At 40.5% G+C, this 26950-nt stretch overlaps 1 protein-coding gene across 3 annotated transcripts in view; it reads left to right on the top strand.

Moving 5' to 3' along the window:
• Positions 1-26950, top strand: part of PCGF5 (polycomb group ring finger 5) — a 102155-nt gene that overhangs the window by 23343 nt on the left and 51862 nt on the right. For 2 of the 3 annotated variants that reach the window (XM_084525667.1, XM_084525669.1), the window contains exons 2-3: positions 12889-13053; positions 13628-13773. The gene's annotated coding sequence lies outside the window, so the exon portion shown is untranslated. Of the gene's footprint in view, positions 1-12888; positions 13054-13627; positions 13774-14674; positions 14828-26950 lie in introns of those variants that run through there. The other variant, XM_084525666.1, reaches the window with a different exon arrangement.

The raw sequence follows: 26950 nt of genomic DNA on the forward strand, positions 1-26950 counted from the left end.
GTAGTAAGCCAATTTGTTCACATGATAAAAACAACCAGAAGTCCTGCTGAAAAACTGGAGAAATACTTTAAGTGCTATTACTCATCCACTCACTCGACTTGCTCTTGTCGTTGTGTTTGAGTGCAAGTTCTTTACCAAAAGCCTATTTTTACCCCAGGTACATCAGGTAAGCACAAAAGTGGGTTGGAATATTTTCATCATTCAGCCTGCAGCTTTGTGTGAATCAGGCACTTGTCTCTGCATAAACTAAAGGGAGGATCGTATACTACAGACATGTATATCCAGATCAGAGCTGCTGCAGAACCACAGAAGTGCTTCTGGAAAGTTTGCTTTGGTCCTTTTTCTAATGAATAGTACAGTGTAAAATAAAACTAAAAGTTAAAACTAAAAGTCTTTAAAGAGATTGAATCCTCATTCTGTTATTTATGTGAATGGAAATACTTGAACCTGACTTCATTTCTAAGGTTGTGTTTTTTGTTGTTTGTTTTTTTTTTGAGAACTAAGATGGATATCTACTGATGTCTCTTTCTACAGTAAGAAATGCCATTCACTAGATAACATCATTTTAATGCACTGTATTGCCTTACTGACATCATGATGATAAAGCATGTCCTTCGGAAGCCCAGTGAAGCTCAGTTAGGAGTAATTGTATGAGAAAGTGAAACTTGTGGTAAATGAGTCATTAAGATGTTTTTAATCTGTGAACAATATTTGCCTCAAGAACTTCTTCGTGTGTGGATTTATTTGCTGTGGATATGAGTAGGCGGTGGTTTTTAGCTGTTGTCAATATATTGTTTAAATTGTTATTTTCTTTCCTTGTGATTTCCTTTTAGTGCATCTGGGAATATATATTTTTTTGTTGTTCTGATTTTCTAAGGAAACAAGGCTTATGCAATCATGTGATCCGGATGTGGTTGTGTATCTGTCTGTCCTGATGTGGCAGCTTTTTAATCTAGTGGCCACTTCTAAGCAAATTTGAGAGCAGCAGCCATCTCCAACAAGTTATATTTCTACAAATTCAGGAAAATCAAGAGGCAGCTACAGGAGAGAGAAGCTTTAGGAGTGGCCCTAATGAGGGGCAGTCCCTCTTCTCAGCATTTACAGCAAGCACATGAGATTCCACACAAGGAGCTATGTTAAAAGTATCCTTACCCCAGGAAAATCTTCAGTTAGAATTCACACCTGGTTTGCTACCAGTGAACTCAACTCCCAGATAACACCCATAACAAAGCAGGCTGCATTAGCTCCCTCGTTCACATAACATTGTTTTGTCTATGTGACCTTGGCCAAGGGGAAGCTAAATCCAAATGCTGTGTGAGTATTGCTAATACCCTGTGTATTTAGAAATATCTGGATTAGATGTGAAGAAATAATCATAAAAATGAGGCATTTTATGATTTGTTAAGCTTTCAGTTGACACTGTGACATAACAAAAATGGCACAAAAAGCATGTCTAGACCCCTTTATTAATTGCAATCTTTCTGGGAAATCTGTTTGGAAAGGAGCCTGTTAGTGCCTTCTCCTCTCTTCCCTTGCAATGGCATGCTTTTTTTTTTTTTTTTTTTTTAAACCTCTCCTGAAGTTTAATCAACAAAAAAGTCATAGGCATTCCAGGTCACAGGTGTTGTGGTGACTAAAACACTTCAGAGTGAGTGTTTTTCATAGACCGCAATACACTTTGCAAACCCTCCCTTTTTCTTGGATGGACAAAGGTAAAAATACTAATTCCCTTGCTGCACTATGTGAATCAGTTTTCTGTTCACAGGTGATTTGTTTCTTCTCTTTTGCATAAATGAAACTGAATGAAATCATCCCTTTGGCACTTTATTGCTGTTTGAATCCTCATTCAGTTGTTTGGCACGTTAACAGTTCTGCAGGAAACTAACTGCAGTGATCCACTAGCCATTTTATGTTGAGCTACTGGGCTTTATTTTCCTGAGATGTTAAATATATTTTCATGCTATAGTCAAAGAAAATACTTTAAAACATTGTTTAATGACTTTCAGTTATCACCTCGATAATACTGGGAAGTTTTCCTGTCATTTTTTATAGGCAAAATTACAGTTTCTGTTACTTTCTTGTTAAAGAAAAGTCTTCAAAAGGAAAACTGAACATATTCAGTTTGATACCTGTAGCATTTCATACCTGTAATAAACACTGGTGTTCCTACCTACTGCTGTAAGACAACTCATACAGAAAACATTTCCCTTTCTTGTTGCTCATCTCCTAGTTATGGTGGTAATGGGAGGTGAAAGCACTTGCTGGCAGTCATCCGGCTGCTTTTGTTTTTCTTCAGCAGGTGGTGACTCTAAAGATCTGTCACCTGTCTCTTACTTCACTTAAATCTCTGGGTGTGGATGAAAGTTGAGCTGAGACTGTTTCTTGATCTGAATATAGTCCCTTTGTGTTCACAAAGGACTGCGGATAATACTTACTGGCAGTGAGTTATCCTTACAGCTTATGTTCCTCCAACAATACTACCAGGGTGCGACAGGTAGATGGAAGTGAAGTTATGTCACTGGGCAACTTTTCAGCAGTGCACTGTTGGCTTTGCTACCAGCTGCAAGTGGTGGCCAGCATTCAGTGACAAGTTACAGTCTGAAGTCTTCTTGACCATGTTGCAATAGGATTATGTCACTGCTGTTGTATCATTTCCACCCTTCTCCATGAGGACAACTTTCTATTTTTTGCTATTAAGGAAACCATACTGTCTGGAAATAAATCTGTATTACAATGACATTATATGGTGTTGGGAAATAGCTTTGCATCTGATTGGCTTGTTCTTAGAAGATTAGGGACTAAGTAGATATGCAAGTATTTCTTCAGATGTCATTTATATTTAATGTACAACTTGAAAAGGAAGGTTCTGCCAAGAGCTGTCTTCAAATATGCTTAAAAACTTTCATAAGAATTGAATACAAGCAGGGAGTGATGCCTGACCCCCAAATGCTCTTATAAAGGTAAGTACTGTGTGTAAGAGGATGCTCTTGGCTCCTGCAGCCCTTCTGCTCTGTTTACAAGAATGTTTCCTGGCTGGCTCAGAGAAGCTGGTTTCCAATGGGAATATTAATGCAACAGGAGAGGGAACAATTGGAAAGATGTGGTATGTCCTCCCCCAGACCTGGGATGCTCCCTCAGCAGGGAGAAATGCCTGTGTTCTGCAGCCTTCAGCATCGTCTGCCAGGAAAGCAGCCATCCTGCAACAGACAAAATCTATGAAGGCATTTTAAGAGAGAAAGGATAGGAACAGGTTTGCACTGCCATCTTCAGCCCCAGGGAAAAATGGAGTTCCTTCATTTAGAGGGCAGAGCATGTGGCTGTATGGGGTATCCCACAGGCACTTGGGTATGTGTACTCCAAAGATCCTCACAAGAACAGTGCTTCTGCTGGTCTTTGCACCAGCCATGCAGGAAGAGATGGAGGGATTTCCTCCATGTAGCCACTACCAGTGCTGTGGAAGGAAAACATGTAAGCCCTCCAAGGTACAGCAAGACTACAAAAACATGGGAGAGAAGTAACTGGTGGTAAAGCATGTGTTTGAGGGAGAGAAATCTGGAAAAAAAAAATGGGGCAGCCTATAGCTCTAGAAGGGGAAGTGAACAGAGCAGTGGAAGGTTCTGGGAAGACAAGAAAGCTTGGTACAACATATTGCCAAGTCTGCGCATGGATTTTTGAAGACTTTTTTTTCTGCTCTAATATAAACACCTCTTTCCTTAATGCAGAAACACAGCTTCACTGATGGTCAGAAGATGCAATCTGGTGATGAAGTGTTTAAACAGCATTTAAGATTTTCCATTACATAGGAGTACTTATTAACCGGAGAAGTTGCATCATTATTGATTTACAATTTTGTGATTTTACATTTTCAAAAATTTTAGCAACTTCTTGGAGTTATGGTGCATGAAAGATTCTGCTAGAGTTAATGGGGTATTTGTATTTAACCACCCTTGTTGCAAGATGTAGAACAAACTTAAGAACTTAAAAAACACTCTGAACTAGAATTCCTAAAGTATCCTAAAAATCCAGTAATACTGCTTTATATAGAAAGCTACGCATCTCTGGAAATCTAGCTGCAGAACAAACCATCACATTACTGTAAAGCTGAATAGCTTTATATACAAAATGCTGAATTTTCAAAATCTTCTATCAGTAGCCTTTTTGTTTTATGGACTATTAAACTGGTATGCAACAGGCTGTCACTAAACATTTGTTCCATGTTTTGCTGAATGAAGTACAGAAATACAAGGCAGCTGAGGCGCCTTCCCTGCAGAGAGTAAAGATGACAAAATTGGGAGCTGCTGCAAGAACTGAAAAACAGAGGTGTGGGCTACATGCTGTGTGTGTTGCAGTGATGGTTATTTAGGGGTTGTGGGAAAAGGAGGCGAGATGCTGGAGCTTGCTGAAATTGTCAGAACTGCTGTATGTTTTATTAACGATCTATAACCTTTTAGATATACAGACTATGCTGCTAATAGCAAAAGCAAAATAACAAAAAGATCTTAATTTGTCTCTTTTTGTAACTGGGAAGAGTTTGATAATGTGTTGGTAGTCTCAGGACACAAACAATCAGTAATGGCTACCAGGAGGCACTCAGCCTGGACCTGGCTAAGTGTAAAGCGTGTATAAACTTCATCACCTAATTGTCACTAGTCATTAACCCACTCTTCTAGCTGAATACCATGTAAGACTGGCATGAAACCTGCTGGATAAAGGAATATGATTTCTCTTGCTAACAATCCGGCACTCTTTGCACCCATCCATCTGCTTATCTGGGAGCTCTGTGGTAAAAGCCATAAAGGAAAAATAGGCAAAACTTTTTGACGAGAGATAGCATTAAAGTAAGCATAATGTCAGGTGGGATTAAACTTGGTCTGATAAAATGTGCCTAAAATCTCTTCTGGAGACAGAAGTCTTCACCCACCACACAGGCTCAGCACAGCTAGTGACAGTGTGAGTGTCTCCTGTCACACAGTGCACCTTTCTTCTTCGTGCAGACCGAGGCAGCAAGGGTACTGTGGCAAGCACACACCTAGTTGCAGTTGTCAGCATCACTTTGGAGTCCCAGCAACTGCCCATGTCAACAGGGTAATTGGCAGAAGATCTTTCATGTGCACAGACACACAAATAAGTTGTATTTTGCATTCAAAACTAAGAAGGTGGCCAAACAGTTTTCCTTCAAGATCTTGATGACTTTGTCTTATTTAGGTATTTTCAGGATTGGGAGAGATTGATTGCAAATGCCAAGTCATGTTATAAAAGCAGTATCAGACACTTTAAGGAGATGGGAAGAAGCATCACTGAAGGATGCAAGCCTGGAAGAATGTGTTTCACAGAGAGAAAACTTGTGGGTAGATTAACATTTTCTGGATAAGGCCATGCTCATTCCTTGTGTACCCCCAGGGATACTATGCACTGGGACCAAAACCTTTGTTGTCTGAATTCTCCCAATTCTTCATTGCTGTAGTGCAGCAGGGGCTGGAGGCATCTGTACCTGGCTGAGGGATCCACACAGGCAGAGAAGAGAAGAGGGGCTCCATTTAATAGTTTAAGAACTACTATCCTAAATAAATAAATATGGCCTCAGGCCAGCCTTGTTTAATCTTTTGAGGCTTTGGAGATATTGAAACATGATGTGATAACAAGCAGCTGTATTTCACAAAATATTTACCAATGCTCAGTGTGTGCACTCTCTTCAAGCCATCCATCCTCTTTCATTATTTCACCAGATACTGTGACTCATTTCTGAGTCTGTGGTACTTGGCTACTGAAATAATTAATCTTGAATAGAAACTAAAATTTGGTTGTATCATGCAGGATTTTCATTTTGAATGAGAGTCCAGCCAGGGATGTCTGAGCTTTAAACTTGCTCATTTCCATCTGTAAAAGCAAATAGTAAGATATTAATAAAATTGCTTGGAACCAAAAAATATCAGCATTCAAAAATCTCCATATCTTTGGATATTTGATTAAAAATTCTGATTTTACTTTGAGTATTTCTGCATATGCATATAGCTAAGAAGCTTTATCCATACAGCAGTTACTAAAACAGGTCTGACCAGCCTATTTTGTGCAGTGGGAACAGCAGGAGTATGAAAATTAGTTTCCAAGTAGGAAATAAGATCAGCCAGGAACCAGACATCTCTTTTCTTCAGTTCTGATACATGAGGTCTTTCAAAATATGTTTCAAAAGTATTTGATAGCTTCCCTTCTATTTTAGGAAAATACATAGACATAACTGCTTTAAAGGAAGAAAGCCGTCTGTAAAACATGAGAACTTGTGGGTTTGTACTTGACTTGTGCACTTTCTCCTCGCCTTTCCAAAATGTCTCTTTGAATTACAACCTCCCAAGAGAGCTATGAGCCCATAACTGAGGCTATCAGCTTAGGTAGACAACTTACCTGTTTCTCAGTGTGCAGTTCAGTGGATGGTTTCTGTGTCCCTGTTTTTATTTACTTTCCCACCAGTGTCTCTAAGCAATTATGAAGGCTTCTCTTTTCCAGTGCTTGGCCTTCATGGCTCTCCATAATGCACTTAGCCTGTCTAAAATTAGTGACTTCTGTCTGTAACTAAGTATATGTGGAGCTGGACTCAGTGTAGCAGAGAAAATACAAACTAAACACAGGGAGGAAGAAGGAAATTGCAATAATTACACAATCATCCAACCTAGAGAGCCAGTTAGCATCATTGGCAGCCTTTGTTCACATGATCTTGTGGGCAACCAGATAGAAAAAAAAAAAGTGACAATTATTCATTTTTCTTGACTTCCTTCTCTGGTGTTTGTGAATGAAATCTGCTAGCAGCATGAAAAAGCCTGCTGCTGCCACTATACCTGCGGCCAGCTCTCCAGTAGTTGCCAGTGCAGCTGAGACCTTCAATTACACAGGCACCTGCCAGTCCTCCTCCCCTCAATCTACTCTTCTTCTTTCTCCCATCTTTTTCCTCATGCTCTGCTGCTCTTCCTCATTTCATCTCCTCTCCAGTTATGAATCTTTTTCGAACATGATATACGCTAGTGAAAAAGTAACACCTTACGTTCAAGATACAAATCAACCCCACAGTGGCACATATGGATCCTGAATTTGGCAGGGATTTAGATGAGATCTTGAAATTTCCATCACATAAAATTTGGTGTAAAGTTTTTCAATTTCATCAATTCGTCTTGTAGATTCTTCCTATTTACAGTTTTGTCTGTGTGGAAATAAGTATGATGTTAAGTTCAGATGTCCACCTGCTTCCATGGATTTGTCACGCAGGATGTCTGTAAATTTGGTTGCTTAAAGCTCTCTTTCAAAACTTCAAATTTAAATGGAAGAGCATTAAGTTCATCTTGTGGCTAATTGCATTACATTATTACATTATAGCAAAGTGGTTAGCTGTAGGAGAACTTCTGAAGGCTAGATCTACTTGGAGTTCAGATGGCTTTTAAAGAAAGACCTGCAACCCCAGTTTGTCCATCTGCTGGCTTCCCTTCCTTAATAATGTTTGAATTTACTGATAATTCCAGCTATATTTGACAGGCTTTGAGAACATGAAGCTCCTGGAAGCTTGATCAAAACCAGCAAGTGGTCAGAGGCCACTGGCCCAGGTTAATGCCACCCACCCAAATTTTAAGGCAGTTTGTCCAGCTGGTCCCTGACACAGAGCACTGTGAGGGGTGCAGAGCAGTGAGGGGCATCTGGGAGCACTACAGAAAAGGGGATCCATGTGCCTGCTGAACATAAATACAGAGGGATTTGGTGGCTGCAGTTCTGTTCAGCACACAATTTGCTGGCTTCCAAAGAAAGCAATTCACGTTTAAAAACAGCAGGAAGGGCGTACGTGCTGAGTGATGAGAGAGACACGTTTGTGTGGCCTCGCTCCCCTACTCCTCACAGGCCGCAGCTACCCAGAGGGGAGGGATGGCTGTCATGGGCATGGCCCCCTGGCAATAAGCTGCTTTTTCTTATTCTGATGGGCAGAGTGCTGCTGTAGTTCTGCGGTCTCTGCTGACCAACTTGCCAGGAATTGCATGTATGCAGTTTGCTGAGGAGTGTCCAGGAGTCCCCAGGTTTCCCAGCAGCCCTACTTATGCTAGCTTTTTATTTGCAAAGCTGAAAATTAATTAGGATATTTAAGGCTCTGTGAAGAATTCAATAAAGCAGTCTAAGGTGTTGACATGCTTGCCTTGAACAAATAAAAGCCACCTGTGATTATTCTTATTGCCTGCTGTGGAGCTGTAGCCTGGCTGCTGAGACAGGGATCCTCAGCAGAGTGAAGTCAGGAGCAATGACAATTGGACATGTGACATTTTCAGTTTGCTATAAATTCATCTGTAAATAGCAGAGCCTGATATTAATGAGACCGGGCATCTCATTAAATAACATGAGATAACAATAAATAATGCTCAATGTGCCATTATGGAACTCTGCAGTACCTGGTTTTGAGTATTACAGATCAAATTATGGAAACACTATGTTTTTTTCTGCATGGATTTACAACTATAGTCTCTCCATGTTTTAATGTGTGAAAATTTTCATGTAATGGGAAAATTTTTATGTGTTTCATAAATCAGAGTACCCTGGTAACCATTCTGATTCAAAGTATAAAGAGCAGTCTGTCAAGTTCTTCGTCCTTATCTCTTGGGTGAAAATCTTTTCTATGTTTGCCAAGAAAATATACTAGTACGTGACCGCCTGATAAGCAAATCTTTCACTGACTCAATTTCAAAATAGATTACTATTAGGCAATATATGTTTTCAGTGGTAACTGTTTGGACTGCTCAGATATATTTTTATAATGGTTTTAAAAATCACTCAGGATTAAAAACTCCTGGATCCTTGCTGTCTGGGATGAAGGTTATAAGGAATGTTACTGTGTTCCAAGTGATGGTGCCAACAGGGACATGCAGGTACATACACATAAAACATGTTCATGATATGAGACAGAAAAATGCAGTTTTGTAGTGTGCATTTTTGTATATGCTACGAAATAGCTTTTTCCTAAGATATTGTGTATGCTGCATCATCCTAAGTATTTGATAGGGAACACGTTGACCCTTAATGATTAGAAAAGCTGCTTCTTGTATAGGAACTTTTGAATCCATCTGTGCTTTACCCTGTGGGAAGAGTTCTTAGCAGCTGCTTCTTTTTAAATAAATTCAAAGAGGATATCTTATTTGTGGGCGGGAGTTGCCATTACAGTTCTTCTCTGCACTGTTGCATCCTGTCCTAAACGAAATCTCCAGTATCCACATCTCTACTAAGCTACACGGAGACCTCAACTGTTCCACCCTAAATATATAGTCCTCTTAAAACTTGTTTGTTTTCAATGAGGTCCGCAGGCTGAACTGAAAATAAATACAGCATATGCAGAACGGTTTTTTCCTCTTTGCCTTTCAAAAAACATCATTCTTACATTCTATCTGACATACCAATAAAACTTTATAATACATTTGCCCTTTTACTGCTAGTGTTTTCAGATGCCCCAGTGAGGACCACAAAAAAACATAAGATGAAACACTTATGACCTTAAAGATTTTGAGATCTAATTTAGAAATTGGTGTAATACACAAACTTGATTGGGTGCAATTTATCTTCCTGTTCATGTTGTCAGCAAGACCCCCTGCAGGTGTTTTATTACAAACTCTAGCAATAACAACAACAAAAGAGATTTCTAGGGATTTTAACAACTACTACAAAAATCTACCCCTACTTTCTTTTACATCAATGTTAACTCAAATCAAAGTAGTCAAAAGAAGATAAAGATTCAATGTAGGAAATACTATTCTTTAGGATAACACCAAAATATCTACATGGTTGGGTATGTACATGATTCATATTTAGGCATCTTGCTTAGATGAGCTGAACGATCTAAGCAGCTACTTTTTTCACTTGATTTATGAGCTGTTTTGCAAGCCATAGGCTACAGAGGGAAAGTACAGGAGATCAGTTGTGTCCCCATCAGTAAATGAAGAGGAAAAGTACTCCTGGAGACCTTGCTCTGTCATCCTCCTTTCCTTCATTCCTTCCGCTTGGTAACGTGAGAGTGACTGTTTGCCTAGCATGGTCTCTGGGCTGCCCAAGGACTGACTGTTCAGTAATTATGCCCTGAATCTCTCAAGAAGCATAGCATCGCTGACAGGAGGAAACAGCTTGGAAATAGCTGCTGTGATTATTGAGCGCAGGAATCAGCCTTATCCAATGTATTTCTGTACCAAAGTCCATCCAACCCACTCAAAGAGAATTGTTAGCATTTCATTCTATTTACCTCTACTATAGCAATTCTCTGTGAGCTGAACTTCCCAGTGTGAAAAAAAAAAAAACAGCTCATTATTAGGAGACAACCTGTCTGTATCCTTCTTCTTTTTGGAGGGAGATTGCCCATAGTCATTCACGTATACTTTATCCCTTCTACAAAATGAGATGTTGTAATAGTCTCATATGTAATGTAATTATATCTTAGTTCGCATTGCATAAAATGATGAAATTCAAATTACTGATGGGAAACACCTTTCCCTGACATTAAAACTCAAATGTTTCACTGTTTCACAATAAACTATGGAAGGTGGTACATTTAATAAATAAATAAAAAAAAAAAAAAAAAAAAAAAGTTAAATGGAAAGAAGTAGTGAAAGTTTCTGGAAAGGCGTGACTGGAGATGAGCTGTCTCAAAGCAGCAGAGCAGGTCCATGGCACAGAGGCTGCTGCCTTCCTTGCAGCAGTGCACAATGCCTGATGTTGACGTAGCTGTGCTCCAACACCACAGATGTTTGTCTTTGGTACCAGATAGAGGCTGGCAACTAAAAGGTGTTTGTCGTTTATTTACAACACACGAATGAATAATATTAAGCATGCTGCTTATCCACTGATCTCAACGGCTTTTCCCTGAGAAGAGAGTAAGCTCCTACATTTTCTTGTAGTACGCTTTGTACCAACTTTTTAATGAGTTAGCTCTTCCAACTGACAAGAAACAGAGAAATCATCTGGCAATTCCTCTTGCTGGAGCTGAAGCCAGGGCTGAGCAGGTGAACGACCTTTTACATTTCTTCCTGCCCCTCTACAACTGAACAGCAATGGGGTACTTGTTTTCTGCTGCGTAATTCATGTGTATTTCAGTATTTATATAACAGAAGTAAAACAATGCTTGACTTAAAAATACCCACCAAAAAGCAGAATCCATAATTTAGTCTCACTGCTGGTGTGAGATCCTCTGGAATCAAGAGTGCCACTAAGCTGTGCTCAGCAAAGCTGAAACTCAAGGGTGCCTACAGCTGATAATTAAACAACTAATAACCTTGCTTGGAGAGCCTATTGCATATGACAGAATAATATGTACAACAAATGGAACTGAAATGCAAAATCACTCTAAAATAGCATAATGATTCTAAATATGGAGTTAGGAGTGGTGATGATCTCTTTCCGAATAGAAGTAGTCATGAGTGTGGTAGTACTTTGCTAAACAAGATAGCTTAGTAGTCAAATTCTGGGTGAAAGGAAAGAGGGACTCATCATTCACTCTGGCAAAAAGTCCTAGCTCATAAGAAAGCTATATAATTATTGCTAGATACTTAAAAGCCATGAATTTCAGTTTCTATGTAAGCTTTGGAAATGGAAAAATGTATCCTGGCAATATTCCTGAGGAGGTAGAGAGGGTATCCGGTGATATTTATGTAGATTAAATCTGAAACTGACAGCCAGGGACCTGAAAGATAAACATATACCTAAAGGTTATGGCTCAACTTTCAGTGGAAATTATGAGGGCTTCTTTGACAGGCAGAATCTGCTAATGGCTCATAAATTAACGTACAACTCTAAATGTAGTAACTGCTGAGAACCAAGCTGAACACTGATTTTGCTTTGGTTTAGTTTTAAAAAATATTTCCCGACCACAAATTTTACAGTTGAAAACCACATTTGTGCCAGTTCTCCAAAGATGCGTAATCAGAGGAGATGATAGATATGTGGCTGTTGCTCTAATCACAATTAACTGACAACTTATACAAGCCATCAATTTGAGGAAACACCTAGATGCTAAAAAGCCCAGGATAAAGAACAGAGCCCCACAGAGTAGTTTAAGGCTCCACACACTACTAGAAATAAAATCAGCAGAGGAAGTGAAAGAAATATAATTAGAAAACTCAGTCCTGAACCAGACAAACCCTCTTGTGTTGTATGCAAAGTTTACTGTGAAAGCTAATTACACTAAAAGCTAATTCAGTATCATCTAAAACATACAATAAAACTGGAATCTGTAGTCAAGGTTTTCACAGCTAATTGATTGACTTAGACTCTTACATTGCAACAAATAGAGTGAGTGGTGCAAGCTCTTGAGCTTGGATTATTAGTTTCCTGCTCTTTGGTGTCTCCTAGGAGCCAGGTAAGCATGTAAGAAAATAAGTTTTCATCTAAATTTACAATTATATATTGTAGTATGTACTTATATTTAAATCTGTGGCCATCTTGGCCAGGGAAGCCTACATCTGTTGTTTAGATAGGGAATACTAAGAGAAGCGATCATTAATACTGAACTGTGTTTTGTATTGCTTTTATTGTATGCCTTCCTTTATGTCTTGTTAAAGATAGCTAATCTGCTCTGAGCTCTGTCCTTCCATGTCTAGACCATCACTGGTGGCTACAATTTCTGCTTCGATTAAAACTTTAGCATCTCTGTCATGGTTTCTCCCATGACCTCAGTGTAGGCACCGGTTGTTTCTCACTGGCAGACAGCACTCTACATGTTACCATATTGTGCTATCATACCTCCCAGGAACAGGGGATCTCTCAGAAGTTTTAAGGAAGGATTCGTTTTCCAGTAAAATCATTGTGGGTGCTTAACTGCCTTCAAATATAGGAGAGACTAGGAAGAAATTTGTTCCCTTTCTGTCCTTTATTTTATTTTATTTTTTTCAGATAAGTGGATGCAGTGAGAACTGCTGTATCTCTCTGGAACTGTTTCATACTCCAGAATCTATTCCTCTTTTGCAAGTGAAAGCTTATAGTCAGAAGTTCTACTTACAAGCAAACAAAATCCCCAAGCAAACAGACAAAATGAAAACCTTTAAGGATAGAACCCAGGTAAAACAATTTGGAGATGTCTGAGTGTTCAGTTAGTCTGATGCAATTGCTTCAAGTATGAACAGCCCAGTTTATTTTCAGTGAAGATTGTCTTAATCTCTAAAAGTACTCTGTGCATTGTGTTACACCCATTGAGTATAAACTCAAAGGAGCTCAATGCACTGTTCTGATACCACAAATCTGGCTGATTATCACAAAACCGATTATTGCTAACAGCTGACTGAGCAGTCACGGCAAACAGTAGTCTGACCAGCAAACCCTTAAAATGTCCACTTTCTGACAGTGCACACTGACATCTAAATAAACGTGATGTTGTGACATGGTCAGGTGACACTAAAACATCTTCAACTCCTGGACAGTGCTCCCAGGAAGGCTTGAAGTGGCAAAAAGGAAAAAAGAAAAAAAAAAAAAAAAAAAAAAAAAAAAAAGGAAAAAAAAACGTTAGTAAGGCTCAAGAGAGCTCTTCCCTAGGTAATGTTTTTGTTTGCTTGCTTCGTTACTTGGAAAATGTCATGGATAGATTAAGATGAACCCTTCAAAACTCTCTCACTATTCCATCTTTCTTTGAGTGCAGACAAGCTTGCAAAGGTGCTAACTTGCAGGTGAATGCTCTGCTGTTAGCACCCGTGGTCCTGACTGCTGGCCAGCTACTGGTTATAGTGAGGAGCAGGTTCTCAACAAGAGCCTTGAGTCCAAGCCCCACGCAAAAGGCAGCACAAGGTGGGTTACACAGAATGATGTTGGTTCTGTCATGACTCGAGGAAGTTGGGTGCGCTTTGTTATTAAGTTTCAGGGAAAATTGATTGAGAAGCTTACTCATTTGTAAGTGAGCAGGGGAAATTCCTGTGGTGCACACTGAGTGCAGACTGGGGATTCCTGGCGCAATGAGCCCTCATGGCATATATGTTGGTATTACTTTATTGCTGCTGTTGATTGCGAGAAGGGATTAATGACAAGGAGCTACTTAACAAGTTAACGAACACGAGTAATGTCATCCAATTGTTACATTCTCTTTAATTACTCGGTTAAACATTTATTTCACTGGAAATTCCCAAGGATAAAATAAGTTACGGCAGAACGGACAAAGCTGGGATAAGGCCTCCCCGGGTAACCAGCCCACAGCCCCCTGCCCGCTCCCAGGGGCGGGGAGCGCCGTGAAGCGAGGACCGGGAGCGGGCAGCGGCCCGGCGCCAGCCTCGCCTCTCCCTCACGGGCATGCGCGACCGCGGCGCAGGGTGCATGCGCCTCGCGGGCCCCCGCCAGCGCGCCGCGCGTGCGCAGAGCGCCGCACCGGGCAGCGACTAGGGAGGGTGGGAGGGAAGGAGGGCAGAAGGGCGGGCGGGCGGACGGCCGGAGGAGTTTTCGCCGTGCTGTGCCCGGGCAGGGCAGGGGTGGCTCCTCCACCTCGGGGGGCTCCAGCGGCGGCCGAGCACCCCCGGTCACGACCGTGCCGGCGGCTCCCGCCCGGGGCAGTGCCCCAGTTTGCATCCAATCACCGCAGCGCGTGCACCGAGCGGGGCGTAAACAAGCCCCGGGAAACCCCCCTCCGCCCCGCGCCGCTCCGCTCCGCTCCCCGCGCCGCCCCGCAGCCTCCCCCCGCCGCCCCCTCCGGCGAGGCGCGCTCCCGCCGCCCAACCGCCTCACCCGCCCTCCCCGCCCCCCGGCCGCCCGCCCAGCCGGCGCCGCCCGCGCCGCCGCCGCACGCACCCCGCTGCCCGCTCCCCGCTCCCGCAACGCGCCCGCGGGTGGGTGCCGCGGCCTCCGCCCGGGGAAGGTAAGGGGCCCACCGGGGCGCGGCTGCGGGCGGGGGGGGGGCGGCCAGCCGCCGGCCGTCACACCGCTCCCGGCGCCGCCGCTGGGGCGGGGGCCGCCGAGGAAGTTTCTCCTTCGTTAATTAGCCGCTAATGAGGGAGCGGGATGCGGGGCTGCCCGAGGGGCCGGCGGGCGGTGACGGGCGCTCCGGGAGCGAGCAGTAGCAGCCGGGATCCCGCGGGGCGGCCGGTTACATAAGGTGCCGGTGGGGAGGAGAGGGACGAGCCCGCCCTGCCTTCCTCCCCTCGGCAGGTACCGGGCAGCCCGTCCCCATCGCCGCGCCGCCCATCCCGCCCGAGGGGGCGGCAGCTCCCGGCACGTGTTGGAGGGGAGGGGGTGGGGGGGGGGGTGCCGGGCTCGGTGCTCATCGCAAATAAACGTTCCGGCAGAACAAAGTTTAAAGAACTTGATTTTTTCCTCCCTCCCTCCCTCCCCCCTTATCCTTCATGCGCGCGGTTCGCGTGATGCGATGGGTGGGGTGAATCATCGGTTCCGCGGAACCGAAGCAAGTGAATCACCTCGCCGCGCACACACCGGGGGGCCGGGGGTTGGCCTCGGCTCCCAGGGCACGGGCAGGGCCCGACCCCCCCCGGGCTGTCCGGGGGCAGCGTGAGGGCTGTGGAAGTTCTACAGCGCTCGGTGGCCGCTTCCTTGGCTCGGTGGTCCGGGGGCAACCTGTTTCTGCATCGGCTGCCTGCCCTTCGTTTTCTCCACGTCCTCAAAGGAAGGATGCTAATGACGAGATTTAAGTAACTGTGCCATTCAAAGTATGTTAATTTAAAGTCAAATTTAACCAAAACAAACAAAACGTGAATGGTATCACACCATATCCATAGCCCAAAACCTGAGACGGATCCCAGGTCCTTTTAATCTGGGATTGGTTTTGCGTAGTTTTGTTAAGCGAAAATAGTTAGTCTCTGGTGCAGTAAATACATAAATACATATTTGGAAAACAAACAGGTTTGTTTAATAAACACGCTAGAGTTGCACCTAGGTAGAGTTGTGCTCCCGATCCTCTTGCCTGTGGCTGTTTTAAATGGGATTAAGGCTAGGTCCTATATATAGTTTTTCTTTCAACTCTGACTTGATTCCAGAGTTGAATTCCATTTTCTACTTCTTGTTGACATGTTTATCTCTCCCTGTACACAGGCAGGACTTTGAATTTTGTAAGATAAATTCCTCTTTTCTTGGTATACCTGCCAGTGCCTAGAAATGAAGTCCCTGTTTATGATGGGGAGGTGGTGCTGGACAAATACAAGCACTCAGTTTTACAATGCAAAAGTATGTGAAAATCTTTGTGCCTCTTACTGGTAAACCATTCTGTCACTTTTGGCATCGGGTATCCTTTATCTTGTCTGCCTGTGTTTTGTACTTCTAGCCATTCTCCAAACAGGAATGGAGAAATAAATCAGTCATGGAAAGGATTGATTCTGGTATTTGCTTATATATTACTTCAGCATTCATTGTGTGGCTCTGAACGCCTCGCAGTCAGAAGATTCTGAAGTTAACCAAGTTAATCCTGCGTGCGGCTGAACAGTTCTCTGAACAGATCCTCTTAGGTACATTGGGTGGTAAAGCCAACAAAAAGCAACAAATCCCATTTCTTAGGTGCATTTAAATCAGTAGTCAGACAGCACCCATCATTTCTTAGTTAATTTCCTTACAAAGAAGGTAGAAGCATACACTACGTATAACATTATACGTGCCTACAAAGAGACCTCAATTGAAAGCAGTGCAGCAAGTAAAGCTGTAAGTGGACTCACCATTCTGCTTCAGCCTTTTCCCCCTGCTCTCTATGCACCCTGGGCTTGAAAGTAAAAGTGAAAAATGCTAGAGTTCACTTTTAAGCCTGCAGAATGTGCAAAATGAAGTGAGATAAAAAGGATTGGTTTAAGGTTGCGTCTGCACAGCGCCATTTTTAGGATTGATAAGCAGCTTACTGTAGGACATGCAGCACAAGTTGGAAAACTGCGGAGGGCAATGCAGATAAAAGTGGAGTGTCTGAACTTTGTATGCTGGCTTTTGTTATGTTGGGATACGTAGGCTTTGTTCTTAACATGGTTAATTTGTGAATAGATATAGTCATGCCCTTTTGTAAATAAAAATGGGGTGATGTTATAATATTTATTTGAAATGGATAGTATTTTGCTCAAAAAGTAGTTCACGGTATCAGCTGCTTTGCAGATTCTGTGCAATGAAAGACTGGTGCCTACAGCACCTTTGCAAGTCCATCTTCTAGCTGTCTCAGCTGGAAATGGATGGTTAACATCCCAACAGGAAGAAGATAAATTAGATGCTTTCTTCTTCACAGTTTTTGCTTTAAAAACTCTTTATAGATAGATGCAGCAGTCTCAAGCAAAGTTTTGAACTACTGGTGTGGAAAGAAATACTGGTGGTGCTGAAAAAGAATCAGTTCTTCAACTTCTTCATTGAAAACTTTGTACCAGGTATACATCCGCCTGGCAGTCCTTTGGTCCCTAAATCCTCAGTTAAAAACAGTTGATGCAGTTTTGTGTAAAGAGAAGTTAAATAAGGTAGTTAATTTCTATTAATAGTCTCAAGTAGGATTCTAAAATATTAAGAAAATTATTAAGTTAAAAAAAAGTTGACACTACAAGTTGTGTCTCTTTCTATCACTTTTGTTATTAGACTTGTAGCCAGTCTATTCTTAAATGTTGGTAAATAGTACCTTAGATATTTCCTAGAGGGATGCTTATTTCCCTGATGGCTGTGTTTTTCATGTTACATTTTTTCCAGTAAATGTAGCGTCATGGAAAGTACCAGCTTGACAGACTTTGAGACTGAAACCCCTCAATGAGCAGAGCAGGTGCAGCACAGGCAGCAAGCTCCACCGTGCAATGGCAAGAGTGTGTGCAGCTAGCTGCATGTGTGCCCTTACCTTCTCTGTCTTAGTTTTGTTGTTTATAAAATAATCGTTGTTGTTTATAAAATAAAACTGTCTGTTACCAAATGCAGGACACTTCTGGAATGAAAGATACATAGTGTTACTTGACCACTATGGTCTCAACAGCTTTCACTATTGGTTCTTACTTGTGAAACAACTAAATTTGACTGGCTACCTAAAGCTGAAACGGTTTATCCCATTATTAATAGCTGAATTCATCTTTGTCTCAGCAGCTTTCCTAACATCTGGCCAAACTGTTCATTTGCTACTGGTCATCAGTCATTTCTTTTCTGTTGTGGAAGAATCTTCTTCCTTTGTTTGTCATTATTTTGTATGGTTAGAGGTTTGGATGAAATAAAATATAAAAATAGCCCACTAATTTGCCATAATGTTCGTAAGAATCCCATTTTCACAAGAGACCTAATAAGGAAAAGAAGAGAAAACTTTCTTTCTCAGAAGAGGTTAAAGATGAGAGTAGAAGTTATTGAAAGGATACCTTTATTTTACCAACTGCTGCAGCCCTGAGAGGGAGGCTTCACTGGGCTTCCATTTGTTGCAGTCTGTTAGGGTTCAAGATCTGCTTTCCTACATTTAATTGTCACTGGCAGTGGAATTTGCACTAATTGTTTGGTTTACAGAGTGTATGTGGGCACTGGGCAGTGACTGCTGAAGAACCATGTTTAGGTATATACATTTTTGTGTGTATATGTATACAAACACAACGCTAACGCTGCAAATGGGGTGCCTTTGGTGACCCCTTGTGCACAGCTTCAGGACGGGTTCTTCCACAGGCAGGAACACCACTGTGCAGTCACACCACTTCAACTCAAAGCAAATTCTTACCAAAACAAACACTTTCTACACAGTTAATCTCTAACGTAGATGTATCAGGAAATAGTGTTGGGATCTAAATGGCGAAACATTATTTTTTTCCTGATTCATTGGTATGATTCATTCTATGCATATTCTTGATGGCAGCTTTACAAAATTATTTTTTGACAAAGATGCATTGTTTCTGGCAACTTTCTGGCAATTACTGACTTCCTTAGAAAAATCTATGGCTCTATGCGTATGGATAGCAGACAGCTGAATCAGTGAGTAAAATCTGATACCAGCAGGGAGGGTTGTAGTTTGTAGTTGACATAGAATTTCTTACGTCCCTTTTCTTACTTCCATCTTCCCAACCCCACCCTGCACATTTGTTTAGCTCACCTATTACAGCTTAGTCTTTGTCCTGCGAGCTCTTGGGGAACACTTTGTCACTGGTGCTGTGTTTGTAACTCCTGCAGCACTTTGGTATTTTGGTTGATTTGGCTTCCAGTCTCTATGGAAATAAGTAATAAACAATAGCTTCCATCTGAGATGTTTTTGCTTAAATCGTTAGTGTGTTCCTATCCCAGTCTAACTAAAAACCCAAACAACTTTTTTGCAGTTTGAATAGGCCATTTGTCTGAAAACCACCACTATAAGTAAAATACAAGTTTAAATAGACAACAGTATGAATGAAGGAGAATAACAAATCTAAATTCACTTTTTTTTTTTTATGACTGTTGTGAAGCTCCTCTGAAGGAGCCCATGAATGCTACCAAGAGCAAACTTAAGCTCTAGGAAAAATAAGACTTCTGTTTTGTTTCAACGTAGTTCAGCAGGAAAAATCTCACAGGAATTCTCAAATGTGATGGTTATGGAAACAGTCCTAGTGATGACCTTCTGCAAGGCACAGATTGGTTGCAATTTACTTACACAATATTTTTATGGTTTCTTCTAGTCCTTCTTAAAAACTAAAACTAAAAATACGATTTGTGATGTTGCAGTGTAGCCAAAATACCTTGTGGTGCCCTAAGTAGAAGCTAGTTGAGCTGCAAATTTGGAATCACACACTTTTCATACCTGAGCTTTACTTCACAAGGGTGTGGAGTTAGAGACTGCTTGCACTGAGTATAGACAGATGAAATTGCTGCAGCTGACTGTTTCCATGAGGAACCAAGTGGTATGGTTATGAGTTGATGACAGGGAAGCAATGTATCTTCAACTTGTAATTAGTAGGGTGATTTCACATTGGCCCTATATCACAGTATAAGGAATATATGGATTTACAACATAGGGTTACCTGGTACATTTATATAAATTTCTCTTTGCAGTGGTCCTTGAAAGTGTTACTGTTCATAGATTACTTTTTAGAGCTAGTGTAATTGTTGTGTAGCAGTTTGTCAGTACTAACAGATTCCATTTCACCAGTCAAACAAAAAAATAACCAACTGAGTTTGCAACAACTGTGAACTGGTAGATGTATGGTCACAGGGGTGAATTTATGACTTTTTATGAGACAGCGCAGAAGTAGAATATACAAGATTTTTCTTTAGAACTATAAAATGGAACATTTTAATATGCACTAACATTTGCATTTCTTTAAGTTGATACCATCATATAAGAAATCAATGCGTTTTAGTATGCACTCATACAGATAGTGTGAAAGTATGAGAGCACACTTGGATTAATTCTTATTTTCATCTACCTAAAGACATTTCATTTTTGCTTTCATTCATTTAAATGTGGAGTTTATTCACAGAAGTAAGAGCTCTTTTATTTCTTTTTTGTTTGAAAAACAATTAAAAGAGAAGAACATAGGCTGTAATATGTATTCTGCCCCAGCTGTTTTGTAGCTTTCACTGAGTGTCCTAACATATGAAAAAGCTGCTGTTGTGGAGCAGACTCAGTTTTTAGTCTTGGCTTTCTCCTAATCACTACATTTTTCACACTTTGTGAATTTGCGATGCAGAAAGGAAGTACCTGAAGATTTAAAGTATTTCTAAGGTCGTAATTTCTATTTTGGCTTTGTCAGTACGATGATAGCACTTACTGGCCTTGATCAATAGCAAGGTTGGAGTACTAAAAGAAGCTCTCCAAATGTTAACATTAAGTCTCCTTAGCAGTTGCTGACATAGTAATACAATGTAATACCGATGACATGACCTATAAAAGGCTATTAATTTCCTGATTCTATGAAGCTCTATGTAGAGGCACTGGAGTTCCTTTCAACAGCAGGAGACTTCCATTGTGCTTCCTAGTTCTGGTTCTTCTTTTTAGCGATACTGGTAAAATACCATCACCTAATTAATTTAGTTTGGATTTGAAGGGTTTGTTAGGCTATTACAGTATGTGTTCAGAGTCACTCAGAGAAATCAACACGTGCCTTTGGGATGTAAAATGTGTCAGGATTATCTATTTATTTAAGTTTCTTAAATACAATTTTTCAGATGACTTTTTGTATTGTATTGTATCTATTAGAATCTTTATGTACTACCAACGCACGTTACAATAATAGAATCCAAACATTAAATACTCTGAAGACAGATTTCAGTGCTAGTTACTACTTATCAGATCGGACAGATAAATTCACTCTGCCACAGAAAAAGTAGTTGATCTTGAGATAAAGGAAAAAAAGTCTTGAGGTCTTGAGTCATTTTTAGAGAAGCCATCACCACTAATTAAAGGAAGTGCAATTATATTTATCTCTTCCTTCAAGAAGAAGAATAGAATATATAAGAAAACAAGCTCTTGATTAATTTTATACTGAAAACACTTTTCTTTTTTTTTTTTTTTTTTCAGATGGAACATCATCTTTTAAATAGCCAATGTGTGGATTGAATGAAGTTAAAGATGTTTCTTTCTTTCATGGTTTTATAAAATCATTATTTACTTTTTTGAAGAATCATGAGTAGTAGCTGCAGAGACAAAAGATCCTTTGTATGTTATAAGTGATATTTTGACTAAGTGCTCTTGGTTGATTCTGGCTGTGGAATTTCCCTGCTTACAAAGTGATTTTGAAGGGCTGCTTAATCAAACCAATATTTTTCATCTTTCTATCATAACGCTTTTGATATATTGCAGATAAAGTAAATTTTCATGCTTTCATTCCACATACTTACCAAAATTTGCAACTGTTTTGTGTGGACAGTGATCACAGAATGCAAATGGATTTGTTTTAAATAAAGTACTCAGTGACAGTTGGTGCCTCACACACGCAAGTGTTTAAAGTCTACTATTGATATGTAATTTCTTTGTATTCACTGCTGAAAATTTGGAACATAAATGTGTTTGGGATTGGTCTACAATTCAAAATTTCCATTAATTGCAGAGGAGCTTTTCTGGTGAATTCAGTGTGAAGCTGGAGGAAACCAGTGACAAACATAATAGAGGAGCTTTTCTGTAACACCTGGCTTCTCAAGTTATAATAGCTCTTGCTAGATCAACTAGTACAATAGGGAAACACAAATGATTGGGTATATAAGCCCTTTGGGTCTGAAACAACAGCAGCTGACTTTGAACTAATGATGCAGTTTCAGAAGATGTCTACTGTCACTGCTACTGAAAGAGGGAAATGCTATCTCAGATATTGAGCCCTGCCAGTCATTGAACCCTCAGACTGATTAAGTTTAACTTAACTAGCAAGAAACTAATACAAATGAACTTACAGATGGATCCCTTTTTTGGTATAACTGTCCAATAGATCAGCTCCACTATTCAGGTAATCGTAGATTTAGGACAAGTTGGAAATAGTTGCTTTGAGTTTATTGTAATTATGCCAATCAAACAGACGATTTTGAGGGAAAAGTATGTTTATCACCTATAAAACAAAGGGAAGTAGAGGGAGAAATCATGAGGTAGTTCTCCATCATGGACAGAAAGAATGTAGAGGTGGTTACTGTAAGAACACAGAAAGCTCTAGTTGGAGGTGAAATGTGGGAAAAGTGTCATTGTACTCTATGGGCACAATGACACTAAGTCTGTAATTGGTGCTGTCTGGAAGGTCTGTGAGTCCTAGTTTCCAGGTTTGACTTGGTGTGATGAGATCTGAGAAGTGAGAGGTGGAATTTTCTGATGAAAAATATTCTTACTGAATTCATTCCAGCATCTGGGGTTCTTGATAATGTGTATTTACATTGATGGAAGAGCTGCGTAAATAGAGCAGTGTATATTGTGAAAGCAGTTCTTCCATATTTCACTAAGGTAATCTCTGGGCTTCCTTTCTTGGATACTTACTAAATTGCTGCCTTGGAAATGGGTTTGGGTTAGAGGGATGTGAAGCAAGGAGGAAGTTAGATGTTCTCTGAGTCCAGACCACTAGGTGCAGACAGACTCCGCGCCTCTGACTTTTTTCCTGGTGGTGGAGAATCCTTCCCACCACCCCCATCTGCCTGTTCCATATGGGGGCTCTCAGGCACCTCTGACATATAAAGAACACTTGCAAAGACCTGGCCCAGAATTGCTGATAAACCACATCGCGTGGAGCCATACCAACTCAGCAGCAGAATTTCTGTATTTTGGGTATGTCAGGGTGTTAGGTGGAAAAATGAGACAGTTCTAATGTAACTATTTTAAGGCTAAAGGACTAAAATAGTAGGATGTTTCATAGTTTAGGCTATTGGTGTGACCATAATTCATCCATGAGTATTATAATACTCATAAATTCTGTTCTTTAAAGGCTTTCTACCCAGCATCTTATTCACAGCACAGGTGTAAAGTATGTGAGGAATGAATAATTACGATTTGAGAGATTGGTTTTGCCTAAAGGTTGTCTATGTAGACAAAGTAGCATAACAGCCAAATTGGGTTCAGGGAGAGGTGCTAGTCATGCAGGTATATGTTTCCGTGAAGAACTTGGGTGTGCTGTTTGGAGATACAGAGGTCCTATTTTATTCCTTCAACTAACTGTGTGTTAGGGCACATATATGTGATTTTAAGCAGCTGTAAGCTCCCGCTGCCTGAGCTTGAAGCCACGGGGCAGCTACCCAACAGCGGTCAGCACAGTGCCCAGGCCGAGCACCCGTGTGGTGGCTCAGTGCCATGGTAACACACGCACAGGCCTTCCCTCAGCTTACTGCACCACACAGCCTTGTCCAGCTGGGGGTGGGGGGGGCAGCTTTCAGGCTTCCTTGTTGATAAAACAAACAAGATTCATGCACAAAACTTTATCAGGAGAAACTAACCGTTGCTTCTAGAGCTGTGACAGCGATCTCATGGATGAGTTCTGAACATGGTATTTGTGGGAAGAGATAGGCAGATTGGAGTAAAGAACTAATGATATAACTGTGTGATAAAAATCCACAATGCTGAAAGCTGGACGATGCAGGGCCTTCCTGTTGTCCCTCAAGAAGTGGGGTGGCATTGCTTACTGGAGTGGCTGAGACTTGCCTTGTTCACAGAGATGAGCCTATGCATTCCTTGCAGGTGACGACTAGAAGTTGATTCCTGTGTTTTTCTACCATTGAGAAAAGCATAAACATTGCTGAGCATCCTGAACAGGGGGATGTCTCAGGAGCCTGTGCTGTAGGAGCATTTGGTAATTCAAGCTAGGTCAGACTGCTTAGTGCAGTACTGCTCTAAAAGTGAGTGATAAAATATTGGCATTAATGATTGAAAGTATTCAAATATTTGACAGGAGTGTTACAGGAACTGTTAAATTGCTTCCCATGTTAGTGTAGCTGCTAAACTATAGTAACTTTTCTTTTAATAACTCAATTCTATTTATCTTGTGGGCTGCACAGGTTTTAAGTAGGGGCTAAAAAGCCTGGTACTCCATCATTGCTCATTTTATGATGTTAACATGAGCAACGCTCGCTTGGAAGTCACCAGCTCTGCATGCATCATTCCCTGGAGCTATACCAAATACACGGATGCAGTGATTCCTTATAAGCTATATAGCTGAATAGTGCAAGGAAACTACTGCTGAATGCACAGTTGCTGTTCTTTTTCTACCATGTACCAAAATCAATCAGTCTAGTATAGCCAGAACCAGAGCAGAGCAGGAGCCCAAAAACATTTTTGAGTGCTACTAATGTAGAGAGAAATCTCTGTTACAGAATAGTTGCTTTAGAAGCTTGTACTTTCCTCTGGACCATACACAGATGCAGGAGGAGATTTTTAGGCTGTTCTCCTTCTCAAGGAGAAAGGCAGTAGATCAGATCTTTGCAGAATACCAGTTTAAAGTATCTTCATAGTTAGGAGGTCCCCACAGGAATGAACTGCATTGCAATGAGTACTTTGTAATTATTTGCACCAGAGGCCACTGGGCTTAATGACTAAGAGTCTTTTTCAAAGGTGTTTTCCTGTAAGCAAGTAAATGATAAATATTTTAAATCTGGAGAGCTGGAATTGCAGTCTGTGTAAATGTATGTTTACCATTCTTTTATTTATTTATTTTTTAAGTCTTAAACTTGCACTTTTCTTTGTAAGACTTCTATTTCTGAGTTAGCAAGGTTTCATATTCAGGGTTTTACTATTTATTTATTTATTTATTTATTTATTTATTTATTTATTTATTTATTTTAATGTACCTGCTTATCTCACAAATGCAAGGGACCAACCAACCAAAACACCAGGTAGAAGATACATTTCAGAATGAGAAGAAACTTGAGTAAACTAAAAAGAAGTCGCAGAAGGGTTGTGGAGCAGAATCTAGAGTACAAGTTCTGGTATGAAATTCTAAATATTTTCCTTGGAATTCAGGTCCCTGCTCTGAAAGGCAGACCTCACTGAATATGGAGTATAGCATGTAAAATAGTTCCACTGAGTCTGTGCTGGCCAGGCAATGATTACTTCTTACTAGAAAAACTAAGTTTAAATGAGTTTAGACTACCATAGGTCCTATTCTTCTGTACAGGTTATCCACCATGATATTTTTCATGCTTTATCTAAAGGTTGAAGCATCTTATAGGTAAGAACAATTTTATGTATAAAAATTGTCTATGAAGATGGAACAACTTTATAGTACTAGATTCTTTTTGCCACTTGCATGATTTTTTTTGGACAGATGAGACTTTTCAAGAATAGTATATCTAGTGTAATTTGTCAGTAATTTATAAGGGTATGACAGGGTCCCTTGTAACACTTGGATGTTTAAATTTTAAATGACCTTTTATCTTCCTTTATGGTGGGCAGTATTCAAAAAGTATATAGAAAGTAAAGCAACATATACCCCTGTAGCCCAGCAAAAGATAGCTTTTGGATACAAGGGAGAGCTATGTATTGCATTTGCATAACATGTTGGTCTCAGTGTAGGTTAGATATGTGCTCAGCGTTATGGTTTTCTGTGAAAATACCATTCCCCATTTGTTCTGTATTAAACCCTTCTCCATTTATATTTTTATGCTCTTTGAAAATAAACATATAAAAGATGTGTTGTTTTAACAACTGATAAAAGCAAACTAGCTAGGGTACGGAATGGTCCAAGATCAGCTTTCCATAAGAGTTCTTTCTGAAAGAAGAGAGATGGACTTGAGTGAATGTCTCTTATTTATTTTGCAAATAATCATAGAATGGTTTGGGTTGGAAGTAAGAAGTAATAGATGCTTGGGAATCCTAAGAAGTCAGGATTCCTGTCCTTCAGGCTTCAGTACAAGAAATAGCATTGCCTCCAGGTGTAATATTTAATTCCCTATAAGAGATGGTTAGCTTGCAACAAGAAGTAGATTACACTTGCTCTGCAGTACACTTCAGTTACTGTCAACATATCCTTGTTCTACCCAGAAACTGGCAAGTTAGAGCAGTGCTTGCAGTCTTATTACTTGGTGAAGAAGGTAGCTTTCTGCCTACCTACTTAACTTCATGTACAAGCACTTGTTAGGAGATCATTGGCATTAGTGAGGCATACAGATGTGATTCAGTGGTTTGCGCAACTCATGTCCAAACTGAGTATTCTGAATTCAACCTTCCAGAGGGGTTTTTTTGTTTGCTTGGTTTTGGTAGTTTTTTTTGTTGTTGTTTGGTTTGTTTGTGTTTTGTTTGTTTGTTTGTTTGTTTTTAACTAAAAAGGACAATCAATGTGCATAGCATTTTGAGTGTGTGACACAGTAACACAGTGTTTATTTCAAGAGTCAAAAGTCACAGATTCCAGTCCCCCAAGAAGTCAGTCAACAATAGAGAAAATTGCTTGTGACAATTTCTAATTTATGGCCCTTAAATTTTGATTTCTATTTTATACATATTTTATACATATTTTCTGTATAAAAACCTACTGTTATGTTTGGGGATTTTTCTTGCCTTTGAAATAGTGCAGCCTTTTGATGCTAGGTGTGTGGACATTAAGAATATCTGGTAATGTAAATGGAGCTTTATGATTGATGCAGTAAACAAATGTTCTGCCTTGGGTTTTGTTTCATCTTTAGTACGTGATGTTTG

The sequence above is a fragment of the Aythya ferina genome, assembly GCF_964211825.1.
Source record: "Aythya ferina genome assembly, chromosome: 7".
NCBI classification, from domain to species: domain Eukaryota; kingdom Metazoa; phylum Chordata; class Aves; order Anseriformes; family Anatidae; genus Aythya; species Aythya ferina.